Source organism: Lissotriton helveticus, chromosome 5_1 (assembly GCF_964261635.1).
Source record: "Lissotriton helveticus chromosome 5_1, aLisHel1.1, whole genome shotgun sequence".
NCBI classification, from domain to species: Eukaryota; Metazoa; Chordata; class Amphibia; order Caudata; family Salamandridae; genus Lissotriton; species Lissotriton helveticus.
In genome coordinates, this window is record NC_136065.1 from 486770051 (window position 1) to 486797095 (window position 27045).

Here is a 27045-nt window from a genome sequence, read left to right on the forward strand (position 1 = left end):
ATACGCGTTCATATTATTTTGTGTGGGGGTGGGCGGTGGTTACTGGACATTTGGTTTCTTCCAACTTACCAGCATGAATGAAACATCTAGTCCTGAAATGTACCAAAGTGCCAGTAACCGAGTTAGTGAATTCAGTAGCCCTACTAGTACTTTACTAGTAGTACTGGCAATCTCTGCTCTCCTCCCAGTCCTAGCCCATTATTCTACCTCTCCAAAATGCTTATCTTTCTTACCTGTGATTCGTGTTTGAGAATCGGGGTAGCCCCAGGGCTGGCTGTATTGCAAATGGTGATTAAGGTTGGTTGTTGACTTGAATCCTCGACGGATGCAATATCATTGTTGTGCTGGTAGCAGTAGTGGTACACACTTGCAGTATCACCATATGAAAAAAAGAGGAAATTAAACATTGAGTGGCCTGAGCGTAGCATTAGAAACAGTACAATAGATAGTACGGTACAGAACAGTGCCCTAAATTGTAGCCTAAGCAGTGCCAACGTAAGGTAAGCATTAAGCATTAGATTTTTCACGTCGTGTAGGAGGAGGATGTTCTTATTATCAATCCACGATGGCGCACATGAACTTCTGGTTGCTTTGACCTTATCCTCCCCAGCAAGTGTGTGGAATTTATTGTTGTTGTCAGTCACACATCAATAAAATACCACACAGACCGGGGGAAGAGGGTTAGGGTTTGAAAATTGGATGGGAATGGGGTTTTTTGGGAAAGTTTGGTAGAGAGGAAAAAAACACAGCATGGACAGTCAAACAACAAATGAAGAGAAACAAATCTTTGGATTTGAAGATATCGATAAACCTTTAAAGGGACATAAAGGAAGTGCACTACTGCATGCCAGAAGTTGTTTAGTAAATGGATGGTTAGCTTACTGAAAAGTAGTACTACTACTTACTGAAACTTACTAGTAACTATGAAGGAACAAGTTGGCAGTACAGTGCTGCAGTCATTACGCAAATTCACTTACCTCTCTGCCCTCAGACAATAAACGCTTGGAACATTAAATTAGTGTTAAACATAGCAAAGACGTATCAAATAGCTGGAGGGATGAATTTGAAGCAGAGATCAAACAAACGCACAGAGTCACACTCGTAGAAGTAAGTTCAAGTTCACAAGAATATCATTTAAAAGTTAAGGAGAATTTTGGATACTGTTACTGTTTTTTGTAGTTGTCCCGTTGAATTTGTGAAGTTGATGCATCCAGCCATTCCTCTTATTCGCGGTACTCCTTCATTCCATCGGATGCTCCGTCGATCAATCTTGGTGACCAGACACACTGACTGTCCACTGCCTGCCTGATGCGGATTTGCGGATCGCTAATTGTAAGCCTGAGTAGTACATCGATGGCACAGGGTAAAAGCCTGCCTGTAATTGATGATGGAAAAACACAACAGTAAGTGTTAAAGACACCTCGGAGAAAAAAAATATATAAGGCACGCTGTGTAGTGCAACAATTATACTGTCACTTTCAGAGATGACAATCCCCAAAATCTAGAACACCCCTCATTACCCTCCCAAAAACTTGCAGAATACTGCTGCTACCTCGCAGAGGCCTAATTTCAAATAGTGCCAAAACGCACTCAGAAAGTATGCCCAAAACCCCCCTTTCCCACCATGGATTATCTTCAAACCACGTGCAATCAAAATTAGACATTCCAACAAGTGCTCCAAGACTCCACCCAGTCGTAAAAATCTAGAACCCCCGCCCAAACACATGCAATACAATACTGCTAACCCTAACGAGCCCTAAGTTAAGAATAGTGGCAAACGCTTTCTTTGACTAGGCCAAACCCCCCCTTTCCCACCATGGATTTTCTTCAAACCACTTGCAACCAAAATTACACATTCCCACGAGTGCTCTAAGACCCCAGAACCCAGTTGCAAAAATCTAGAACACTCTCAAACACATGCAATACTGCTGCCAGTGCTAACCCTAACGAGCCCAAGTTAAAAAATAGTGCCAAAACGCTTTTCAGCATGGATTTTCTCCAAGCCACTTTTATCCGGTATTAGACATTCCCAGCAATGGCCCCAGACCCGTCAACCCAGGCGGAAACAAGTAGAAAACCCCCAAACAGGCAAAAAGCAAAACCGTAAAAGCTCACATTTAGAAATATTTAGGCCTCATTCCAAAATCACTCCAGGCGCGCAGTGCAGCTAGGCCATAACTCCTGTTTTCCACCATGGATTTCCTGAAAAAACAAATGCAATCAACATTAGACTGTGCCAGCAGTGCTCCCAGACCCCAAATCCCACCCACAACAACCTAAAAGCCCGCCAAACAGCACCCCAAAGACAGGCAAGTGAGCAAAAATGCAAAAAAGAAATTCAACTCCGATTTTCTCCAAACCACTTTATCCGGTATTAGACCTTCCCATCAATGGCCCCAGACCCGTCAACCCAGGCGGAAGCAAGTAGAAGACCCCCAAAGAGGCAAAAAGCAAATATACAAAAGTGGGGACTTAGAAATTTTCAGGCAAATTTCCAAAATCACTCAGCGCGCGCTCTGCAAGCTAGGCCCTAACTCCCCTTTGCCACCATGGATTTGCTTCAAACCTCTTGCAATCAAAAGTATCCATTCCCAGCGTTGCTCCAAGACCCCAAAACCCACCCCCAAACACCAGGAACCCCCCCAAGCAGGCCCCCGAAAACACGAAAGTGAGAGAAAACGCTAAAAAGTGAAAAACTTTTTAACCATGTATTTTATCCAAAACACTTTTATCCGGTATTAGACCTTCCCAGCAATGGCCCCAGACCCGTCAACCCAGGCGGAAACAAGTATAAGACCCCCAAACAGGCAAAAAGCAAAACCGGAAAAGCTCACACTTAGAAATATTTAGGCCTCATTCCAAAATCACTACAGGCGCGCTGTGCAGCTAGGCCATAATTCCCGTTTTCCACCATGGATTTCCTGAAAAACAAATGCAATCAACATTAGACTGTGCCAGCAGTGCTCCCAGACCCCCGACCCAGCACCGCAAATCTAGAACACCCCCAAATAAACGCCCACAAACCTGCAATACTGGTATATTGAAAACATGGCAAATTGCGCTGTTCACAAAAAACAAACAGCAATTGGTTTCAACAGAGACAGACAGCCATTGCTGTCCACTGCATGCCATCTTCTCATTATTCATTACCTGTTCTACTTTATGTCCGCATCTTCTTCGGAAAGTGAGGGCCCACAGGGCAGCCTCTCCTGTAAATTTCAGAAGTAGGTCTGTCTGCAATCAGCAAGCATGTAGTCAGTCAGTCAGTTATTTTAGTCCCACTTGAGGGGACTCGTCTACGAAGACAAAGTTTGTTTTTTCTCCATAATCCATCCATCTGCCTTGAGGAAAATGGATAGGGGGAGTCTGGAGGAGGAGAATAGAGGAGCATGATTGAGTTGTGAACTTGTGAACATCTGAATGCAGACTGCGGCACCTTCAAATCAATACGGAAAATAAGATGAAGACAGTGCTGATGATGGACTTATTGTGATTAGTTGATTAGAGTTTTGTTGTGGTAAAAGTACCAAAACAAAGAAAGACACACAGGAATAAAAGTGAATAAGTACGGAAAAAAAGGAAGCAATTTTCAGTCCTCGTTGTCAGGGAAGCAGAGCTCGTCCTCCAAGTCTATGAATTGAGACGGGAGTAGGTCTGGTGACCGAGAAGAACTTCCGTCGTTGTCATCACCTAAGTCGGTGTCCTCTTCTTCCTGCGTGCATTCACGTATTTTGTAACGGGTGGTATGAAGTGCTGATTCATCTTGATTATTGTTAACCTCTCCACATTTTTGGGCAAAAAGCGGGTCCTTTTTGAAGTAACAATGGCACCAGCAGCACTGAAAACACGTTCAGAAGACACGCTTGCGAGTGGGCAAGACAAATAATTTAGAGCCAGGTTGGTGATCAGTGGCCATTTTGAGCTTTTCGTATACCAATATCCCAATGGGTTCTCATCATGACAGACCTCTGTTGGGTCATCCAGATAGGCCTGCACCACCGACTCAAGGTTCTCCAGGGTTGATCCACTTTGCGTACCATCTGCGACCTTTTCATCAGTGGACCGAGCTAACCCTTGCTGAGTTAGCCAATACCCTAACAACAATATTTGTTCGCGGCCTGGTACAGGTGAGGGTGATGATATGGTTGCTGGGTCGTTAACGGCTGTGAGGGAAAGTAACTCCCTTCGGCCACGGATTGAGAAGTGGAACTTGACGCCGGATGGCCTGCTGATTCAGTTGTACTTGTGCTGGCTCCTTGAATGTTCTGCCGCTCTCTTTCGAACCGAGTGGCTGACACAGCTAGCCAATGTTTGTACTTTGAAACTTCTGCTTCCTAAAAAGGAAAGAAAGTATTGGTGGGCATTCCCTTTTTGTACCGTGGATCAAGAATAGTGGCACAAATGTAATGTTGTTCTGTATGTATCATTTTAAGCCTTTCATTGTCAAGTAGGCGCCATAATAAGATCTGCGCCAAACCATATGCTTCTCGCTTTTCACCATCATCTCGGAACGTTGAAGACACCTCCTTCAGTTGGTGCTCTAGCATGCGCAACAATGGGATAGCTTTGGTCAAAGAACAGTCCTCCCTGCTGACTTCAAGCGTGAAGAGCTCAAAAGGACGAAGCATGTCTGTCAGGCTTGCAATTAGCTTCCATTCCTCCAACTCTAGCATCAAGTCTTTGTGAGCAGAACCCAGTTTAAAGACAAACTCATGTATTACCTCCCACTGCTCAGACAGACGCTCAAGCATGTAAAAGGTTGAGTTCCAACGTGTTGCCACCTCCTGGATTAGTCCTTTGACTGGCAGTTTACGTTCATATTGAAGGCTCCTCAGCTGCTTCCGGGCCTTAAAAGAATGGTTGAAATGGGTACAGATGGGTACAGATTTTTCGGCAGGTGGTCAGTACATTGACGACTGGCTCTTCTGCTTTCAAGAAGGCTTGCACCATGATGTTAATACTGTGCGCCAAACACGGCACTCTGAAATAGCCACCGTTGTCCGTGGCCTTAACTATATTACTGCCATTATCCGTGGAAACATAACCAACTGTGCGGTTTCTTGGACGCAGCCATTCATTGACCTTCATTGACCTTCCTGTTAAACTCCTCCAAAAGGTTAGATACAGTGTGAGATTTCTCCATGGCAAACATGTCTACTGTTGCATGTTTGCGAGTAGCTTGAAAAACTTCCTCCGTGTCAACATCTTTGTGTTTTAACTGTCTTTCGACCCCTGCAAAAGAGACCCAGTGTGCAGTGATGCACATGTAATCAAGGGCTTGGCAACTGGTCAACATGTCTGTTGTCATGTGGATAGTGTGAACAGCACTCTTCAGAATAGCTGCGCCAATCACCTCCAGCACATCTTGATGTAGTGCTGGAGCAGCAACCCTTGCAAAATAGTACCGGCTAGGAACCTTCCATTTATGGCAGACTGTTGCCACCAATTCACGAAAACCCACCCCTTCCACGAAAGAGAAAGGGAGAAGGTCCAGCGCTAGCATTTTAGCTAGCTTTGCGTTATAGAGACGCACCGTTGGGTGGTTGCGTTCAAATGGCGGATCTGACCAAAACATGCTGCTAATGGTGCGCTGGACCGTTTTACGTGATGATGATGATGATGATGATGCAGACTTCAAACCAGTTAGGCTAATTGATTTACTTTTTTGATTGGTGTGTGTCCCAGACTCTTAGTGTGCCTCATACATGTTGCAGGGGTAGAGGGTGTGGGCACTACCACTGCAGTGCTGCTGCCAGGGGTACTGTGTGTACCAGAAAAAATGTCTGTCGCTTCTTCACTTCCCCCCTGCATGATCAGCCTCTCATCATCATCAGATGCAATATCAAGGGATACATTTGGATTTGTTTTGGCTTCATCGATGTCACTTAGGTGCTTATACCACTGGATAGGGTTGTGTTTTTTGAGATGACCTCTCTGGCCTCCGGTACCATAGTTGGTACCAAGCTTACCCCGACTAACTGATACTTTACAAATTGAACAAACAACCATGTTTTCCGCCTTTTTGCTAACAGTAAAGAAGTCCCAAACTGGGGACTGGAGATGTCTGCTGGTGGTGCAGGTGCTACTTTGACTTCCAATGCCAGATGAAGTGTAGGTTGTGCGTGGCTGAATTTTTCCCTTGTAGTTGACTTACAGCACCACTACTTGAGGTAAAGGGGGTCGAGCTGGATGGAGGTCCCTGCCGGCCCTTCTGACGACCACCAGTGTCGCGCCGCCCTCATCCTGCTCAGCAGCCATTCGGGCTAGGGTTAAAATGTTTGTCTGCTGCATGCCCGCTGTGGCTGGAGTGACATCTGTGATGACTGGGTCATCGTCAGACTCTTCATCAGCAGCAGAAGGCACCACTTTTTGTTCATCGTCAGCAACCATAAGTCGAAGCCTTGCGGGAACCTTCCTTTTCGGCTTAGCTACCTTTGTCGGCTCATGGCGTGCCTCACTGTCAGACTGCATTGGTGGGTTCCAATCAGGATCAAGGTCATCAGAATGAAGGAGGCTTGAAGAAGAACTTGTAGTAGTAGTAGCCCTCCTTAACCTTTTTCTTGCTGGGGATCTGGAAGACAATGGATCATCCTCAGGAGGAGTGGCTTCCTCGGATGATTCTTCCACTTGAATATCAATTTCCTGATGTGCCCCTACTTCTGGAGGAACAAGCGTTGTAGGCAGTTGTGCCGCTCCATGAACCTCTAGTGGCACCTCTCCATGCACCTCTACTCGCGCCTCTCCTTGTGCATGTACTTGCGCCTCTCCTTGCCCATGTACTTGCACCTCTCCTTGCCCATGTACTTGCGCCTCTCCTTGCCCATGTACTTGCGCCTCTCCTTGCCCATGTACTTGCGCCCCTCCTTGCCCATGTACTTGCGCCTCTCCTTGCCCATTTCTTGCGCTTGTACTAGTTGCACTTGTGGTTGTCGTTGCGGATGTGATTGTTGGACACTCGCCAGCTGAGTTACACCCGGCGTTGATTGGATGGTACTTTCTTGTGATGAGCCAACATCACTGGTCGATGGTGATTGAACAACCAAAGTAGCTGCCGCAGCAGCACTCATGGTCTTGGACCTAATTTGGCGTGGTGGCACTGACCCCAATGAGGCGGAGGTGCTGCTTCCAGCTTGGTCACCGGCGGACACCACTGCTGCTGCAGGCGTAGTTTTTTTTCCCCAAAAAAGGTGTCGGTGGGCACACCCATCTCCTTGGTAGGTGGTGCCACTTGCTTCTTCTGTTGCTTCTTACTGGCAGCGGCACTGGCAACTTTCTTCGCTGAGGTGCTACGGCCACCTTTCTTTGGGTCCATCTTCTTCAGATGTCAGAACAGCAGGCCGCAGTTGAACGAGTTGCAGAGTTGTCTTGTTTGTGGCCACACGTGACGTCGCGTGACGTTGTGCTGCACACACCGCTGCAGGACTTCTTCCTGGCACTGGTGGTTCTCTTGTGCACCTAAAAGCAATGGAAGACAGAGGACGATCAGTTATACACCCCAAAAAATCGAAAAACACACAAAAATCACCACAATCCAATGCCATCCATGCCCACCATGAGGTTTACATTCAAGACACCCCACAGAAAGACTAGGCCCATGCACCACTGAGTACCCCTGGGCAAAAGGCCCCAACAACAGCCCAAAAATCGAAAAACACATAAAAATCACCACAATCCAATGCCATCCATGCCCTCAATGATGTTTACATTAAAGAGACCCCACAGAAAGACTAGGCCCATGCACCACTGAGTACCCCTAGGCATAATGGATGAAAGCAAGGCACATTGGATGCAGGCCTATGGCACACAGCACACTGCCTGGATTCAAAATGCCCCCTTGACCCCTGCCTGTACCAGTCCTCAAAATGGCCCCCACCCACATGGCCATGCCCCAAAAATCACCACAATCCAATGCCATCCATGCCCTCCATGAGGTTTACATTCAAGACACCCCACAGAAAGACTAGGCCCATGCACCACTGAGTACCCCTGGGCAAAAGGCCCCAACAACAGCCCAAAAATCGAAAAACACATAAAAATCACCACAATCCAATGTCATCCATGCCCTCAATGATGTTTACATTAAAGAGACCCCACAGAAAGACTAGGCCCATGCACCACTGAGTACCCCTGGGCATAATGGATGAAAGCAAGGCACATTGGATGCAGGCCTATGGCACAAAGCACACTGCCTGGATTCAAAATGGCCCCTTGACCCCTGCCTGTACCAGTCCTCAAAATGGCCCCCACCCACAGGGCCATGCCCCATCAATACCCCAAAAAATCGAAAAACACACAAAAATAACCACAATCCAATGCCATCCATGCCCTCCAATGAGATTTACATTCAAGACACCCCACAGAAAGACTAGGCCCATGCACCACTGAGTACCCCTGGGCAAAAGGCCCCAACAACAGCCCAAAAATCGAAAAACACATAAAAAATCACCACAATCCAATGCCATTTATGCCCTCAATGATGTTTACATTAAAGAGACCCCACAGAAAGACTAGGCCCATGCACCACTGAGTACCCCTGAGCATAATGGATGAAAGCAAGGCACATTGGATGCAGGCCTATGGCACAAAGCACACTACCTGGATTCAAAATGGCACCTTGACCACTGCCTGTACCAGTGCTCAAAATGGCCCCCACCCACATGGCCATGCCCCATCAACACCCCAAACAATCGAAAAACACACAAAAGTCACCACAATCCAATGCCATCCAATGCCTCCAATGAGGTTAACATTCAAGACACCCCACAGAAAGACTAGGCCCATGCACCACTGAGTACCCCTGGGCATAATGGATGAAAGCAAGGCACATTGGATGCAGGCCTATGGCACAAAGCACACTGCCTGGATTCAAAATGGCCCCTTGACCCCTGCCTGTACCAGTCCTCAAAATGGCCCCCACCCACCCGGCCATGCCCCATCAACACCCCAAAAAATCGAAAAACACACAAAAATCACCACAATCCAATGCCATCCATGCCCTCCATGAGGTTTACATTCAAGACACCCCACAGAAAGACTAGGCCCATGCACCACTGAGTACCCCTGGGCAAAAGGCCCCAACAACAGCCCACAAATCGAAAAACGCATAAAAATCACCACAATCCAATGCCATCCATGCCCTCAATGATGTTTACATTAAAGAGACCCCACAGAAAGACTAGGCCCATGCACCACTGAGTACCCCTGGGCATAATGGATGAAAGCAAGGCACATTGGATGCAGGCCTATGGCACAAAGCACACTGCCTGGATTCAAAATGGCCCCTTGACCCCTGCCTGTACCAGTCCTCAGAATGCCCCCCCCACATGGCCATGCCCCATCAACACCCCAAAAAATCAAAAAACACACACAAATCACCACAATCCAATGCCATCCATGCCCTCCATGAGGTTTACATTCAAGACACCCCACAGAAAGACTAAGCCCATGCACCACTGAGTACCCCTGGGCAAAAGGCCCCAACAACACCCCAAAAATCGAAAAACACATAAAAATCACCACAATCCAATGCCATCCATGCCCTCAATGATATATACATTCAGGAAACCCCACAGAAAGATTAGGCCCTTGCACCACTGAGTACCCCTGGGCAAAAGGCCCCAACAACAGCCAAAAAATCGAAAAACACATACAAATCACCACAATCCAATGCCATCCATGCCCTCAATGATGTTTACATTAAAGAAACCCCACAGAAAGACTACGCCCATGCACCACTGAGTACCCCTGGGCATAATGGATGAAAGCAAGGCACATTGGATGCAGGCCTATGGCACAAAGCACACTACCTGGATTCAAAATGGCACCTTGACCACTGCCTGTACCAGTGCTCAAAATGGCCCCCACCCACATGGCCATGCCCCATCAACACCCCAAACAATCGAAAAACACACAAAAGTCACCACAATCCAATGCCATCCAATGCCTCCAATGAGGTTTACATTTAAGACACCCCACAGAAAGACTAGGCCCATGCACCACTGAGTACCCCTGGGCATAATGGATGAAAGCAAGGCACATTGGATGCAGGCCTATGGCACAAAGCACACTGCCTGGATTCAAAATGGCCCCTTGACCCCTGCCTGTACCAGTCCTCAAAATGGCCCCCACCCACCCGGCCATGCCCCATCAACACCCCAAAAAATCGAAAAACACAAAAAAATCACCACAATCCAATGCCATCCATGCCCTCCATGAGGTTTACATTCAAGACACCCCACAGAAAGACTAGGCCCATGCACCACTGAGTACCCCTGGGCAAAAGGCCCCAACAACAGCCCACAAATCGAAAAACGCATAAAAATCACCACAATCCAATGCCATCCATGCCCTCAATGATGTTTACATTAAAGAGACCCCACAGAAAGACTAGGCCCATGCACCACTGAGTACCCCTGGGCATAATGGATGAAAGCAAGGCACATTGGATGCAGGCCTATGGCACAAAGCACACTGCCTGGATTCAAAATGGCCCCTTGACCCCTGCCTGTACCAGTCCTCAGAATGCCCCCCCCCCACATGGCCATGCCCCATCAACACCCCAAAAAATCAAAAAACACACACAAATCACCACAATCCAATGCCATCCATGCCCTCCATGAGGTTTACATTCAAGACACCCCACAGAAAGACTAAGCCCATGCACCACTGAGTACCCCTGGGCAAAAGGCCCCAACAACACCCCAAAAATCGAAAAACACATAAAAATCACCACAATCCAATGCCATCCATGCCCTCAATGATGTATACATTCAGGACACCCCACAGAAAGATTAGGCCCTTGCACCACTGAGTACCCCTGGGCAAAAGGCCCCAACAACAGCCAAAAAATCGAAAAACACATACAAATCACCACAATCCAATGCCATCCATGCCCTCAATGATGTTTACATTAAAGAAACCCCACAGAAAGACTACACCCATGCACCACTGAGTACCCCTGGGCATAATGGATGAAAGCAAGGCACATTGGATGCAGGCCTATGGCACAAAGCACACTGCCTGGAGACAAAATGGCCCCTTGACCCCCACCACATGGCCAGGCCCTGCCTGTACCAGTCCTCAAAATGGCCCCCACCCACATGGCCATGTCCCATCAACATCCCAAAAAATCGAAAAACACACAAAAATCACCACAATCCCATGCCATCCATGCCCTCAATGATGTTTGAATTCAAGACATCCCACAGAAAGACTAGGCCCATGCACCACTCACTACCCCTGGGCCTACTGGCTAGTGAGGCTTTACAGGCACCCCAAAATAAGAAAATAAAAAACATATAACAGTGAGCTAAAATTCCATGACATAAATGAGAATTAAGTAAAAAAAATCAGAGAAACAGTTGTATCATGCACCCATGACTAACCCTGGGCCTACTGTATACTGTGGCTAGCTACCACCACAATATATATTTTGTTAAAGTTGTGAAAAAAGTTTTAGAACTGGAGTTGCCTCAACTGCAATGCCCCAAACAAACAACACCAACTTACTTGTAAAATCTCAAATCCAAAATTGATCCAAACTCCAAAGTCCAAAAAGTACTCAAATACAAAAATCCACCAGCAGCAAGAAAAAGTAATCCTTCCAGCTCAACAGCCAAATGAAAAGTGGCCAGTACATGGACAAAGCACTGGGAGGAGCCTGCTGGACAGGAACAGGAAGTTGGAGTCTCTGGGGCACTTCCTTCCTCCCACCCCACCCCCAAAAATGGACTCCTGCACCAAAAAGTGCAGCCAAATGTCAATCTGAGGAGTTATTCTGATCAAAATCATCATTTTCACAAGGTTTATGCTTCCTGCGGTGGATTTCTTGTGCAGAATTGCAATTTTTGCAATTTCGCGAACGCGAGCTGTTCAAATCTCCCGCCGGAAGTCAGATGCACGCCGTCGCGGGAATTTATGACGTACTCGCGTTGTCAAACGCTCGCCGTGGAAGATGGCAAGCCGCGATGACGTAATTGCGTTCGAAGAACTCTCGCGCGATCACGCAGCAAGATCGAAAATGGCGCAGCACACGCAATAACGGGAGAAAAACAACTCGGCAGGCTCAGAGTCAACGCCGCGCGCGCGATATTGTATTTTTCAAGCGCGACCAAGCAAAATAATTCATAGCTTTGCGAATTTGCGGATTATTGGGCAATTTCGCGCGATTCGCGGATCGCAAAATCGTCAAAAATCCACAAATTCGCCCGCAAAACGATTTTTATGCCCACACTTATAAGTACAAGTAACAAAATGCTCCTCCAGATGTTTCAGCTTGCCAGGCACAAGGGCATCTGACCGCATCCATGTGGGAGGCGCTGATCGTGGTCCTTCTTAAACCGTGTTGAGATACCTTGGAGGGGTGCTCCTACAAACCACTATCCCTCCCCAACACCGACTGTAAAATCCATGGGAAGATTATCACAAATAGGTTGATGCCATGCCTTACCACACTGGTCCACCATGACCAGAATGGTTTTATTCCAGGCAGGAACTCATTTCTCAACTTAAGATGCCTTTTTTTGCCTCATGCACAAAAACTCTCAGGTGAACCCACCATACACAACTTTATCCCTAGGTATTGAAAAACCTTTTTATATCCTGGGATGGCCCTATCTCATGGAGGTGCTCGAGAAAATGGGACTGCGGTCTGGGATTCTGGATACTGCAATCCGGATACTACAATGAATATGCCTCCTCTATTCTAGTCCTGCTGCTACGGGCAGAGTGATTTCTGATGTTTTCGGTGTGTAGAGGCATCAGGCCGAGATACCACCACTTGCTGATCATATTTGAACTAGCAATGGAACCCCTGGCAGGTCTGTTTTGGATCCATGGACCACACTAGAGGATCTCAAGTGGAAATGTCTGAGAAGCCATCTTGCTATGATGCGATGGTGTAGTTATAAAATGCACGTAGAGCTCTACCACAAGTGATGGAAACGCTGGGCGATTTTGGAACATTCTGTGGTTTGAAGGTAAATTAGGAAAAATTGTGCCTCTTCCCCCTTAGGTGACTCTAGGACCAACAGCATGGAGCCTTCCCACCCACAGGCTCAGAGTGGAAGCTTGATACCTTCAGATACCTCAGAGTTAACGTCTATCACTCAAATGAGGACCTCATGCAGGGAAACCTGGGAGTGGTGGTGGCAGGTGCATGCCTCTCCTTGGCCTTTTGGAGCTCTATTCCACTATCTCCGGTGGGCATAATGTCAAGTTCTAAATTGTTGGTGCTTCCTAAATTACTACTCCATTTCTCAGCACTCCCAGTTATCTTACCTCAGCCCTTCTGCACTGATCTGAACATGGTCCTTTCCAAATTAATCTGGGTATCAGGGAGTAAAAGAGTGGCTCTACACAAGGTGTATACCCCTGGATAAAGGAGGAATGTGGGCACCTAACTTTGAGCTTTACTAGGCAATGGTACAGTTGCAGTGGCCCATTCTGTGGCTTTTGGATGCCCCCAATCCCAAACAGGTGACCTATATGAGAGAAACCGGGGGACACAGGATATTAGAATGGCTGAAGGTCCTCTGAAGGGATGCACTGCTACCAGGACACATGGCCAGACCTGCTAAGTGCTGTTGGCACACATATGTGCATCCCCCCAAAAAATAGTACACCATACTCACCACCCATTCCACTGTTGGCACTCCCGGTATTTTGTGGGATGACCCATCAACATAACACAAGACTATTAACAGAGGGGTGGAATATATGTACACAAAACCCTGATTATCTTCCAGAAGCTTAGGGACCAGTACAACATAGATGAAGAACAGTTCCTGATGCACAATGCCTTGATGAAGACAGTTAGGTCGATATGGGGGCTGAATTGGACAGATCCCACAACATCGTCAACCCTACAGTTATTGCCTAGCCATGGTAACGACAGAAAGGCAGTTACAGTGTTGTATGCGACACTACTGAGGGCTGTGTTATTATGATCTTCTCTGCCCTGAGGGACAAATGGGTCCCCCTTGCCGGGCAGGATCTCAATGGAATTCACTCAAAGAGGATCCAGGAACTCCCACCTGAAATAAACGGCCAATCAGAAACTAATGCTAGATTGTTTTTCACAAGAAGTTGCAACGGTTTAGCCTATGTTGGGCTCTTTTATTTTTCCCCGGACGTCACTCTATGGAAAAATGGATATCCTAAGCTGATTACATGTAACATGTCCACTCAACACACATGCCAGGTATTCCGCCACTAGATGCAAATACAAATGTACAGAATTGCTCTTTTGATTGTGTCTTGCTCACACACACGCCCACAGTGTTGTTCGCACCATAATTACTGTTTTTTAATTTTATATTTATAGAGTTTTATATAGCTAAACTTGACGCGAGTCAGGTATCAGAGCGCTTTACATAGCACCAGTTGCGTTACATGAGGACACATTAATTTTTGTTAGGCATAGGATGAATAAATGATTTGCCCAGAATCACAGGATGTTCAGCGCCGTTGCTGAGACTCAAACCCAGTTCCCCAGATTCGAGGTTGACCGCCCTAGCCGTTAGGCCAACTCCTCTCCCAACTGTACAGCTCAACTGTCACACAACCATTTTTTATTTCTTTATATACCTATGTTCCTGTTTTATGCAAAATCTCATAAAGATCTACTGGGAAAAAATAATGTTTTAAAGACAATTCTAAACAAAAGTAATTTTAGTGAGGGTATTTGATTACTTGAGGTATTTATTTTATAAAAATATGAAGACAATCATGACCTTCTGGAGGATAAAAGAAAGCACCAGTCCTTGAAGACAAGAACCGGCAGTACTCCTTTATTCAGTTGCCTGAGTGTTACTAAATGTGTTATAACTTATTTTGCCTCTACCAAGAAAGCAGAGAATGAGGCTTTTGTCCAAGGGACCAGCCTGACAGAAGTGGTAACTGACAATGGTCTGTTGATAGTCTTCATAGGTGTCAGATTTCCCAAGTAAATAAGCAATTGAACATATTAACATTTTTCTGTGTTGTCATCAGACAAATAGAAAGGTAAAGAGGGTAAATTGTTCGATGAAGGAAGTAATCAAAATGGCATTGGTCAGTAACATACATGTAAGTATTGTTGTGTAGACTACTTTAATTACACATAGATACACACTCACACGTGTGGGAGATACAGATTAGCTCTCGCTTTCTAACTAGAGATAATATCTTCCCATTTTTAGAGAAGACAAAGGCGGCCTTCAACACATGGAACTCTTTACATCCCTCCTGGTGGGGTAGGGCCCAAACGATCGAGATGGTGGTGGTCCCTAGATTCACTTATGTCTTCGGCATGCTCCCGTTCAACATACCAGCCAGTAACTTGAGACAGATTGATACAGCTATCTGGTGCTTTGTTTGGGATTTTAATGCTTATAGGCTGTCTGCAGCCAAGCTCCATCCAGCCATGACATCTGGAGGCCTTTGCCCGCCAATCCACAGGGCTCATCATATATACCAGATGGCTTACCACCTGAACTCTCACATGGACACTCCATTTTGAGTTAGGATACACTGTTACTATATCAGGGGTTGGCCAGTATGTCGCTGTTATATGCTGCCCCCAAAATGTTAAATGACCCCCATTACCATATCCTCCTGGAAATGCACAAGATCTGGAAATCAACACATGTTCTCCTCATGGAGGACAGACTGTGGGGGGTGAGCTCTTGCGATACTCCTCCATTTCCCATACAGTTCCTTTAGCCTCTGGCTCTCCTTCCTCATCAGGATAACACACCTTATTTAGCTGAAAATTTTGTCTCCCTACATCAGCACCAGCAATGTTGGCAACTTCAGATGCCCATAGCAAGGCAAACCAAGCCTGACATGAACCATTGTGTGAAAACGGCAGAGGAATGAAAGGTGTTCCTCCCTTTTTCTGTTGAGCTGGCATCATTCCACACACCCAACATTTAGTAATGTTCGTAGCATTATGGGTGTGGTGCAACATCTGAATGAACGTATTATTGAGGTAGGACATTCTGTGCTGCTGCTCATGATAGGGAAGGGAGAAGTAATGATGCTCAATGGGGACAGGAGTGGTGACAGCTAGTAAATTTGGAGCAGGAGTTACTTTCTCTATAACCCATGTTATCGTAGCAATGATGATAACAATGGAAGTGAGCCTGACAATAAACATCGACTTTCGGTCACAAACATTCGCAGCAGTCGATGTCTTCTCCCTTGGCATGTCTATCTTGACATTGAACAACAATGCAGATGGGGCTCTAAAGTCCTGGGCAGCCGTTGGTTTCTTCATTGAGAGTTAAGATGGGTGTCACTAAGAAAAAGATCCCCCCCCCCTCGTCAGCTCAGTCTTTCACTAACCCAGGACGGTTGCTCAACCAGTCTTTTTCAGCAATGCAGTTTCTCTCTGGGGTCGCAGCTGATATCGAGATGCACCAAAGATCGTGTCGTCCGGGAAAGACTTCCTCAGGTTCTTCAGGTGATATAGCTCAGCCTCTCTCTGTGTCCAGGATGTCTCGATGGTCGGTGAGTGTAGCGGGCTTCACCAGGGCAGATGGCACTCTCTTGCAGTGGGTGGAGTCAATCCAATTTTTCCTATTGGTCACTCGGACTGCAGTTCTGGTCGCGAAGAGCACCTTCTCAGGCCGCGCCATCTTGGTTCCAGGCTATTTGACCTCTGGAAAATGTTTACCATCACCTGGTTACCGGGCCGTAGATCATCGCCATCACCTTGTGACCTGTCAGGAAGAGCTTCTCGAACCTGTTGATGAATAGAAAGCAAGTTGTCAGTCAACTGAGACAGATAGTCACTCATCAAGACACAAGGTACATCATGTATAGGGCGTGGCTTAGGAATCCCCTAAATGTTCATGGGCCTTCCAAATACCACCTCATATGGTGTGAGGCCAGATCTTGTATGTGACACCGATCTAATGGAAAGCAGGGCAAGGGGTAGCGGAACAGGCCATTTCAATGATGTGAAAGCCTGGATTTTAGCCAACTTAAGTTTGAGAGTAGAATTGTACCATTCCACTAACCCTGCTGATTGTGGGTGAAAAGTAGCATTAAACTTCTGCTTGATTCTCAATCCTTTCAAGACATACTCAACAACTTGCCCAATGAAATGGGGTCCGTTGTCACTCCACAGGGTCGACAAATGCCAAATCGAGGGAAGAACTCCTTTAGAAGCACCTTTGCTGTAGTAGGAGCTGTATTAGCTCTCATAGCGTATGCCTCAATCCACTTACTAAATACCACTACTAGGACATATTTCAGGTTATTACAGCGTTCTAGGTGGATGTACTCTATTTGCAGAACCTCAAAAGGTGCAGTTGGTGTGGAAAACCCTCCTGTCGGAGTTCGCATTCCCTTTCCAGGGTTATACTGGAGACAAATCAGACAAGTCTGGACTATCTTTTTAGCTGTGCCAGCAATTTCTGGATGATCCCACACTTTCATAAGTAGCTTTGCTATTTAGGATGCTCCAACTTGTGCCGGCCCATGTGCCATGTGAATCATAGGGTGTAAATAGGCTGTGGGCAATCTCCTCATGTCTTTATTTCTCCAACAGCCCTCATCATCCAATGTTCCCTCCTTAGACCATTGGTCTAACTCTTCAGCAGAGGCAGATTGCTGCATGTCCAGCACTTCTGCCAACGTTCAGCCTGTGATTTAACCACGTACATACATGTAGTGCTTCGCTGCTTTGCAGTCTCACGGGCTGTGTGATATGCAAAGGCATTGCCCTGTCCTATTTTACCAATCACTTTCTTGTGTGCACTGCATCTAACAGTTGGTATTTTCTTAGGATATTTCAAACCAGTAAGGAGATTATGCACTAATTCCCCATGTATTATTTGTGTCCCATGTGATGAAAAAAAGCTTCTTTCCTTCCAGAGTAACCCAAAATCATGAGCCACTCCACTGACGTATCAGCTATCGGTGTAGATGTTAACAGACAAGTCAGTACTAAGTTCACACACCCTTGTTAATGCCATAAGCTCAGCTGCCTGAGCTCACTTCTGTGGAATGCGATCTGTCTCAACTACTGTCTGAAGTTTTGTGATTGCATATGCAGCTGATGTTGTGCCATCTGGTAGTTTCAACCAGGACCCATCAACCCAAAATTCCCCATCAACACTTAAAAGGGGCATATCTTGCAGGTCAACAAGACCCTTTGTTTGTTCCTCAGTAAGGAATATACAGTCTTGGGACTCTTGTGACTGGGACTGAGTAGCTGGGAATGGCAATGTAGTAGCCGGATTAAGAGCCGAACATCTTTTCAAGGTGATATGAGGGGCCAAAAGTGTCAATTCATATCCTGTCAAACGAGCACTAGTTAAGTGCTGTGTTTTGGTTTGGTCCAAAAGGGCATCAACTGCAAGGGGCACTAACACAAGCAATCTATGTGACAAGACTATTCCCTCACGCTGATGTATGGACACAGCTGCCGCTGCCATAGAACAAAAACACCTAGGCGACGCACGAGCGACTGGATCGAGGACAGCTACAAAATATGCACAAGGATGCACTATGTGTCTGGGTTAAAACCAACAGAGCACAACCGTCCATCTCGGGTACATAAAGTGTGAAGGCCTTAATATAGTTTGGAGTGCCTAAAACTGGTGCAGAACATAGAGCTTGACGCAACTGTTGGAAAGCTTTCTGCCATTCAGTAGTCCATAGGAGGGGCATTGGAGTGTCTTTAGTCAAAAGGGCCAACAAGGGTTTAACAATGTGAGAAAAGCTAGAGATCCACTGCCTACTTAAAGAAGTAAGGCCAATTAGTGCATGAACATCCTTCTGAGTACGGGGCACAAGCGTGTCTAGAATAGCTTGAATGCGGTCTGGTGTGAGTGCACGTCCCTCCTTAGACAGGAGGTGACCTAAATAGGTAACCTGATGTCTACAATATTTCAATTTCTTCCTAGAAACCTTGTGATGGTGAGATGCAAGAAAGGAAAGAAATGACAGTGTTCCTTCTTCACACTGTTCTGGGGTATCTGCTGCCAACACGATGTCATCGACATATTGTATGAGAGCCACCCCTTTTGACACAGAGAAAGAATCAAGCTGTCTTTTCAATTCTTGGCTGTAAATGCTGGGACTCTCTGTATACCCCTGTGGAGCACTACAAAATCTGAAGGATCGATTATTCAAAGTGAAACCGAACAAATAACGGCTATCAGGATGAATAGGTATCGAGAAGAAAGCATTCTTCAAATCAATCATACTAAATGTAGTGGCTGTCGGAGGAATCATAGTAAGAAGTGTTGTAATATCAGAGACTACTGGATATCGGGGCACTACAATTTTATTAACCTCTCGCAAGTCAATGATAAACCTGTACATTTTAGTGTCAGTATCTTTTTTCAAAATGGGAAGGATAGGATTAATACAAATATTGTAAGGGACTTCTTCCACAACTCCTATCAAAATCAGATCTTGAACAATACATATTAGTGCCTCTTCACCCTCTCTAGATATTATATATTGAGGGAGTCGTGGTAATGAAGCGCCTTCCCTTAATTGAATACACACTGCTGGGATAACCTTTTGTCCCACATCAGTATCTGACGTAGCCCACAAGGTACCAGGTAGTGATGCCAGAGCAATATCTTCTCTAAGGAGACAAGACCTTTCAACCATAGGGTAATTGTCATTCAAAATAACATGCACACCTTCTGGAGAACATCGTATCATAGCAGGAAAATGTTTGAGCATATCCAGACCCACAATATTGTCTGGTGTATTAGGCGAAAGCAAGAATGGACATGCAGCAGTGAATTTATCAACATGGAATGAAAATGGCTGTGACAGAGGGCTAAGGGAAGATGGCCCATCAAATCCTATTGATGTTATTGTTAAGCGAGACAGGGGAGCCGTAGGAACCAATTGTTTAGACAGGGCACTAGGAGTAGCTCATGTGTCAGACATTTACATCTACATAGGGGCCCTTCTGATCTACTGGGACTTCAACTGGTTCCTTACCCCATCCTAGGCATACCTTTGCATAATTAGAATCCTTCAAATCATTGTGCGAATAATCAGACATTTGATATTGATTTCGCCTGTCAAAAGTACTAGAAGAATTTTGAGTATGATCTACTACCTCAAACCTAGTGTGATTATCCATACCTCCCCTATTTCCTGAGCTCCATGGGCGGCTTCTTATTTCTTCTGTACCGCGCTGATACTGCAGACCTCGCAAAAGTGGGTACTCAAAACGCCAATGTCCAATCCCCTTACAATAAGCACACTGATCGGAAGACAAAGTAGCTCGAGGGAAAGGAGGTGCACAAGGACGAAACATCGCACATCCGCCTCTATCGCCACCTCTATAAGAAGGACCATGAACCTGAGCTAACATCACCTTTGTTTTTAAATCCTTAGCCTTTTTATCCTCCTTGCCTTTTTCTTCCAATTCCTGACGTTCATAATACTGGGCCATAGTCAAAAGGGAAACTGGGGAAGACGTAGTCCATGAACTCTCGCTCGCCTTTAGGCGACTAGCTATTCCTGGCAACATGTTCGTGACAAATTTGTCAATTGACAGATGCTTGCCCATGTCATCTATCAATAACTGCCCACTAAAATCATGGATTGTCTCCTTAAAATGTGTAAAAAAATCAGAAACCGACTCATCCGCCTTTTGCTTACAGGATACTAACATAGTCCAATCTATCTTTTTAGGAGGTATAAAGGTTTTAAGCTTAGTTATTATAGCCTTTGGGAGATCTAATATCTCTTGTTGTGGTTTCTGTGCAGGTTCCCTTTCTACATCTTTTCTCTCTATTTCTGCCCAAATGTCTCCAAAAGCTGCACAATCATCTACTTTACGAATGGATCTCCACATATCAGGGGGTAAGATAAGCCCAAAAAGCATGTCAATATCAGCAAAGTCATAGTGCAAGAACTAATAGCTCCTTCAACTTCTTCATAAAAAGCAGCCAGGTTTTTCCGTGGGTCAGGCAAAGCAACTTTAAGAGCCATGACATCCGCTCCACTCCAAGGAGTATAGACCCAATTATAAACAAAATATACCTTCGTATCAGTGGAATCTTTATTGTAAATTGTTGTCACACTCCTAGGAGGGACATATAAAGGCGCAGCTTAAAGCATTGGTTTCCCATCAACTACAATAGCCTTATCTGTCCCTGGAACTACCTCCTGCGTCAGAGGGATCTGAGCTATTTGTTCAGCTGCAGCAGCTTCCTTTTTCTCCTCTCACAAACGGAACGCATCAGTTCGTAGTTTAACCACACGTCTAATTAAATCAGCCACCTGGGAAGGAAACAAAAAGACTGTCACTCAATTGTTTATGATCAGTTTTTATATCAACGTCTTTGGAATGATTCCTAAAATTTGCAATTACTTCTCCAGTAAACGACTCTGTAAAATATAACTGCTCTGACTCCGGCCATTGCTGAATATTTGCTATAATGTCTCGAACAGAGGTGTTACCACAAGCTGCTTTACGAGCAGCAGATCTGAGAGAGGCCGCACGGTCAGCGGTCAAAAAGGAGCGAGTCAATTGTTTAGCATCTAATTCTGTCCCTTTCTGACCTGAGGGAGATTGATCATCAACAGAATCATCCTTGGGGCTGAGGGAAAAGTTAATGGAGGCAGAGATTGATTTAACAAAATGAACTTATCCTGTGGTTGATTAAGTAGAGGATAAAGGGGGCGCCGGACAGGGCATTGGCCATTTACCTGTAGACGACCCTCCCTACACTCATTCTCATTTATTTCCTTCATTTCTTTATTTTTCATTTCCAGCGCTTTCAGATAGATATTTTTGTGCTGTTCTTTTTCTGCTAAAGCCTGCTCTTTCCACACTCTCTCATGCGCTTCTTTCTCCCACATTCGTACACAGTCAAACATATCTTGTCTACTTTGACGCTTAAACACACAGTGTTCCTCATATTGAATCTTTCTAAGATCAAATGACCCATCGCAAATCAGGATCCCTGTTGGTGTTTTTATTTCACAGTGCACTATACATTATGGAAGAAATACTGTTTTTAATGTACATATACCTATTTGGTGTCCCCTTAGGGGGAGCCGGCTGACTTCATTCTAAATTCATATTGGTACCTCCAAGAAAGCAACACATCGATTGAAGTGTGTTTGAAACAGGCATGTCAAAAATATTATAATAAATATAATATTATTACAAAAATAGTACTAATCGTAAATACAGTACCGTTCAGGAATTCACAATTTAGAAAAAATCTCCACATTGCTTGCCTATATAAATTGCAATTTATATATTAACCCAAACTAAACCAGAATCTTGCCCAAGTAAACCCAAAACAAAAAATGTCGCTTTTGGCGAACTTACCAAGCAAATGTCTCCGGCCTCCAACTGCCGAGCTCTGAATCGACCTAATAGTCACTGTAAGACAAACGCCAAAGGGATCTCAGTCGGAGACCGGCACCACCTGGAGGGTCAATTCCGGAAAATCGGAAAAGCACTTCGGTCTGCTAAGACAAGGATCTTCTCATGCAGTGTTCATCCTTAGCGAGATTCCAAAACTCCGTCAAGACCACTCCGTCGAGCATCCGAGTCGCCGATGAGCCCCGCGGTGGTCGCCAATTTGTGGGGGGTGAGCCTTTTCAGAGACTCACTGGTGCAGGGGTTCGCTCTTCTTTCTGCACTGGTCCTTTAGACTGACAAAATATAGATTGGCAAGGAAGCTGTAATATCAAAGAAATAGTTTATTAGGACTCAAGAGTGGAACTACATCGATACATAACGCCCAGGCAATGTATGAGGCAGCACATGGAGTACAGAAACCATGGGCCTTTTATTCTGTGATCGTTGCAGTGTAAGCATGGAGGCTCAAAAAGAGGCAGTACAAGTGTACACACAAATAGCTAGTTACATATAAGGGTACATGAGAATCATGGGAAAATAAAGGTCCTCAACTTTAGCCCTCTCCTTGTTTACATCAATGAGCATCAACGAAAGAAAATATCAGCCTAGGATCACACAAATTGGCTAAGCAGGGTAACCGTCAGTGATCCCAGGTTTTCAATTTCACTGCAACTCATACACCAACTGGGAATGTTTTTCTGACATCAAAGGGTAACATTTTGTCCCGAAAAACGATATTATAGCGAAGATGACAGGCAGAATTAATTTTCTTTTGACGGGCATACAAGCTCTTCATGACAAGGAGAAACTGAATACTATGTTGCTGTCTTTCAGCATATGGTACAGTTAGGTTGGTGAGCTGTCCTGAATAGCGGCCAATTGGCCCCATAACGTTTGCCACTGCTACCTTTAGCCAGTACAAGGTTTTCAAGAGTAGAGCACATTACCTTGTGGCACTTCCAGTTTCACTTTATAAGATTTCAAGAATGTGTGCTGATGGCAGAAAAACTAGTCTACCTGAACGTGCCACTTAGGGGTAGCTCCTCCCGTGTCCTACTGCCCTCCCATATGCCCTACCCTGGCCAGTACCCTCAGTATGACCTATGCCCCCACAACCATCTCACACTGCAATCAGGCCCTTCCTCCACGTATGCCTCAGATTTGCATGTTCCTCACTTACACTCCAGTTTGGCTTGCAACACTCTGACACAGCTGTCTGGCTTCTTCCCCGTCACCCTCCAGTCTTGCTCGTACCACCCCCTTCAGTCCCAGTGTGCTTGTACATCTTTGGATTGGACCCCAATCTAGTTTGTGGCCCCTTATGCTCCAGTCTGGCATGTGCCCCTTCCCAGCCCTTATGTCCCAGTCTGGATTGTAGCCTCCAGACACTTAAGTCTGGCGAATCACTGTTCATTAAAACTTCCCTTTCTTTGCCAGCTTTCTAATAATAGCCGTTCCCAACATCCAACTGACTGAAAACCTGCAGTCTTTGCGATCTCACGGACATGGTTGAGAAAGCTTAGTTACCCTCACCTGTCCCCATGCAGTACGTAAGAGAGGTGTATTGCACTCTAAAATAGGCCTCGCCTCATACCGGAGGGAGCACTATTCAGAAGTGATAGGGTAAAACAACTCCCATTCTAAACAAACCATAATATGATTATTTCACCAGATTAGTGCAGACTAATCAGAGGTAAAACATGTTTATGATAGCTCTACTTGTTAGAAGCTCTTCATTTCCCATTGCATTGCGGTAGCTATAGTTCTTTGATTCGCACACATTTGTGATCCCTTAAATTGTTTCATGTGCAATGGACATGAGGACGTGCACTACTGTAGACCCGGCAGTCAACCATACAATTGTAGTGTGTTTGAGAAAGCACTGCTCAACTGCACAATGCTGCTCTCATGTGAGAGCAACATCACGATTGAGTGGGGACGGTAGCAGAGAAGCACCGAGGCGGTGTCCAGCAGCAGCAGCAGGTAAATTATTTTAGGTATTTTATGTTGTTTTTAATTATTCCCCCACACGCCTAACCCACTGCCCCACCAAGTGTTTTCGGCAGTAGCCGTTACTGGTGCGACTCGAGGCATAATAAATCTTTCTTTAAAGTTAAAAGCCTGCAACAGTGGAAGAAGAGCTGCAGCGGTGGGCCCCACACTATAAAACGTTATTTAGCATAATGAGCTATTTCAATGCTTTGTAGACACATTCAAAAGACACACAGGCAGAGCAAATCAAATAATCACCCCAGTCAATAGAGCTTGGTTAAATCCAGTGTTCACCATGCCACCCCAGTTCAGACCCAGCCTAATGCAAATCAGTCTTGACCCTGTGCCTCATGGGAGCAGTCCAGACCGAATTGCCAAGCCAGGTCTTCCCTGGACCAGAAACAAGCATCCTGGGACTGGCTTCAGGGAATCACCCCTCATCAGCCAGGCTAGCATGAATGCAGTGGCACAGTGAGCCCAGGCCCCACGTCTGGGCATACCTGGTGCACTCAGAGCGAGAAAGCAAAAGACACACAGATGATGGACGGAATACAGAGCAAAACAAACAGTCATCCCCTTTCAATAGATCTGGGTTAAATCGCTTGTTCTTTTGCTCACCATGCCACCCCAGTTCTGACCGAGCCATACTCAAATGAGTCTTGACCCTGTGCCTGTGAGCACCGGAAAGCAGAAAACATACCTGCCACGCCAACGGGCTGGACAGGGGCTGTGAGGGGAACGGCGGCAGTCTTCTTTACCTGCGGCGGCGGCGGAGCGGAGAACCACAGCCCCCAGCAGCCTCAGGGGCAGTGCGCGACTGGAGCGCCCGGCGGCGCGAGTTAAAGGCTGACCTCCCAGGAGCCCAGGGGGGAACACCGGAAAGCAGAAAACATACCTGCCACGCCAACGGGCTGGACAGGGGCCGTGAGGGGAACGGCGGCAGTCTTCTTTACCGGCGGCGGCGGCGGAGCGGAGAACCACAGCCCCCAGCAGCCTCAGGGGCAGTGCGCGCCTGTGACGCGACTGGAGCGCCCGGCGGCGCGAGTTAAAGGCTGACCTCCCAGGAGCCCAGGGTGGAACACCGGAAAGCAGAAAACATACCTGCCACGCCAACGGGCTGGACAGGGGCCGTGAGGGGAACGGCAGCAGTCTTCTTTACCGGCGGCGGCGGCGGAGCGGAGAACCACAGCCCCCAGCAGCCTCAGGGGCAGTGCGCGCCTGTGACGCGACTGGAGCGCCCGGCGGCGCGAGTTAAAGGCTGACCGCCCAGGAGCCCAGGGGGGAACACCGGAAAGCAGAAAACATACCTGCCACGCCAACGGGCTGGACAGGGGCCGTGAGGGGAACGGCGGCAGTCTTCTTTACCGGCGGCGGCGGCGGAGCGGAGAACCACAGCCCCCAGCAGCCTCAGGGGCAGTGCGCGCCTGTGACGCGACTGGAGCGCCCGGCGGCGCGAGTTAAAGGCTGACATCCCTCTCGCCACCGCGAGTCGCGCGCGGGAGGCGTCAGGGAGAAGCCCGGGACAAGGGCGGGGCCGTCTGTGGCCGTCCGGGGACGACCAGGGACGGGACGGGCCACCCCCCTTGTTACCACGTGTGAGTATTACGAGAATTGAACCCCATTGTTTTTATATCTGTTGATTGAGTCCTCTGCATTACCACCCATCATGTCTATCCAATCCACCTTACCAGATAACTACCTACTGAAAGTAGTTAACAGAATTAATACAGACAGAAGGAAGTCGCTAGGGAAAAGTATCATGCAAGATTCCCCTTTGGTTGTGCCTTTGGATCCCAATATTGTTGTTATCAATACGTCTAAGGACACTGTCGCTACCATCACAGCAGTTGAGACTGATAACACCAGTATTAACATTGACCCTAATGAGGTACCGGAGATAATGACTGTACTGGAAGATGATCAGAGTGAAACCTGTGTAGGTACTCCTAAACAGTCAATCAGGGCTACAAGACCTATGAGAGCATGTAGGAAAACAGCTCCCAAAGGGGGAAATCATCATTCTGGTAGGAAAAATAAAGAGGTTATCACTGACAAGGAGAACATTGAGAACACAGGGGCACTAATGGAAGACAGTTGTGTTTCTATTAAGTCTGACCAAATTGACCTACTAGTTAGTAATTTCGATGATAAACTTAAAATGATTGTAGAGCCCTTGATAATTAAAATTGAGGGTCTGTGTACGGAAGTTTTGAGATTGAGGGATGTGGTGGACCAACAGTCTGTCACTTTGGATAAAGCCTTATCAATTATTAAAGATTCAACGCGCCCAATTGTAGTACCAACACAGGAAAGGGTGAATCTACATAATACAAATAGCTCCCCTGCCATCGCGACCACTAGGAAACAACCATCTAAAGAGTTACCTGCATCGACATGCCCATTAGTTCAGGACATGGGTCAACCATCTCAGCTGCAGGGAGCAGGGTCAACTAGTGTAGTGAAGGCTATTCCAAATCTGACTGTTGGATCATCTTCTTCTTTAAGTAGGGTGAAGACTGCTCGGGGGCCAGCTCCGTCTTCCATACCAGCTGTTACAGGGGGGACCAATAGGGCACCTGTGAGGACAAGTAAGCGCCCCGTAGATCTTCCTCCCGAATGTGTACCCTATGTTGTAGTACTAACGAATGTTCCGACTATAACTCAGGCCCCATATACCCAAGAGTCGGCGGACTCCTTAAAAAATAAAG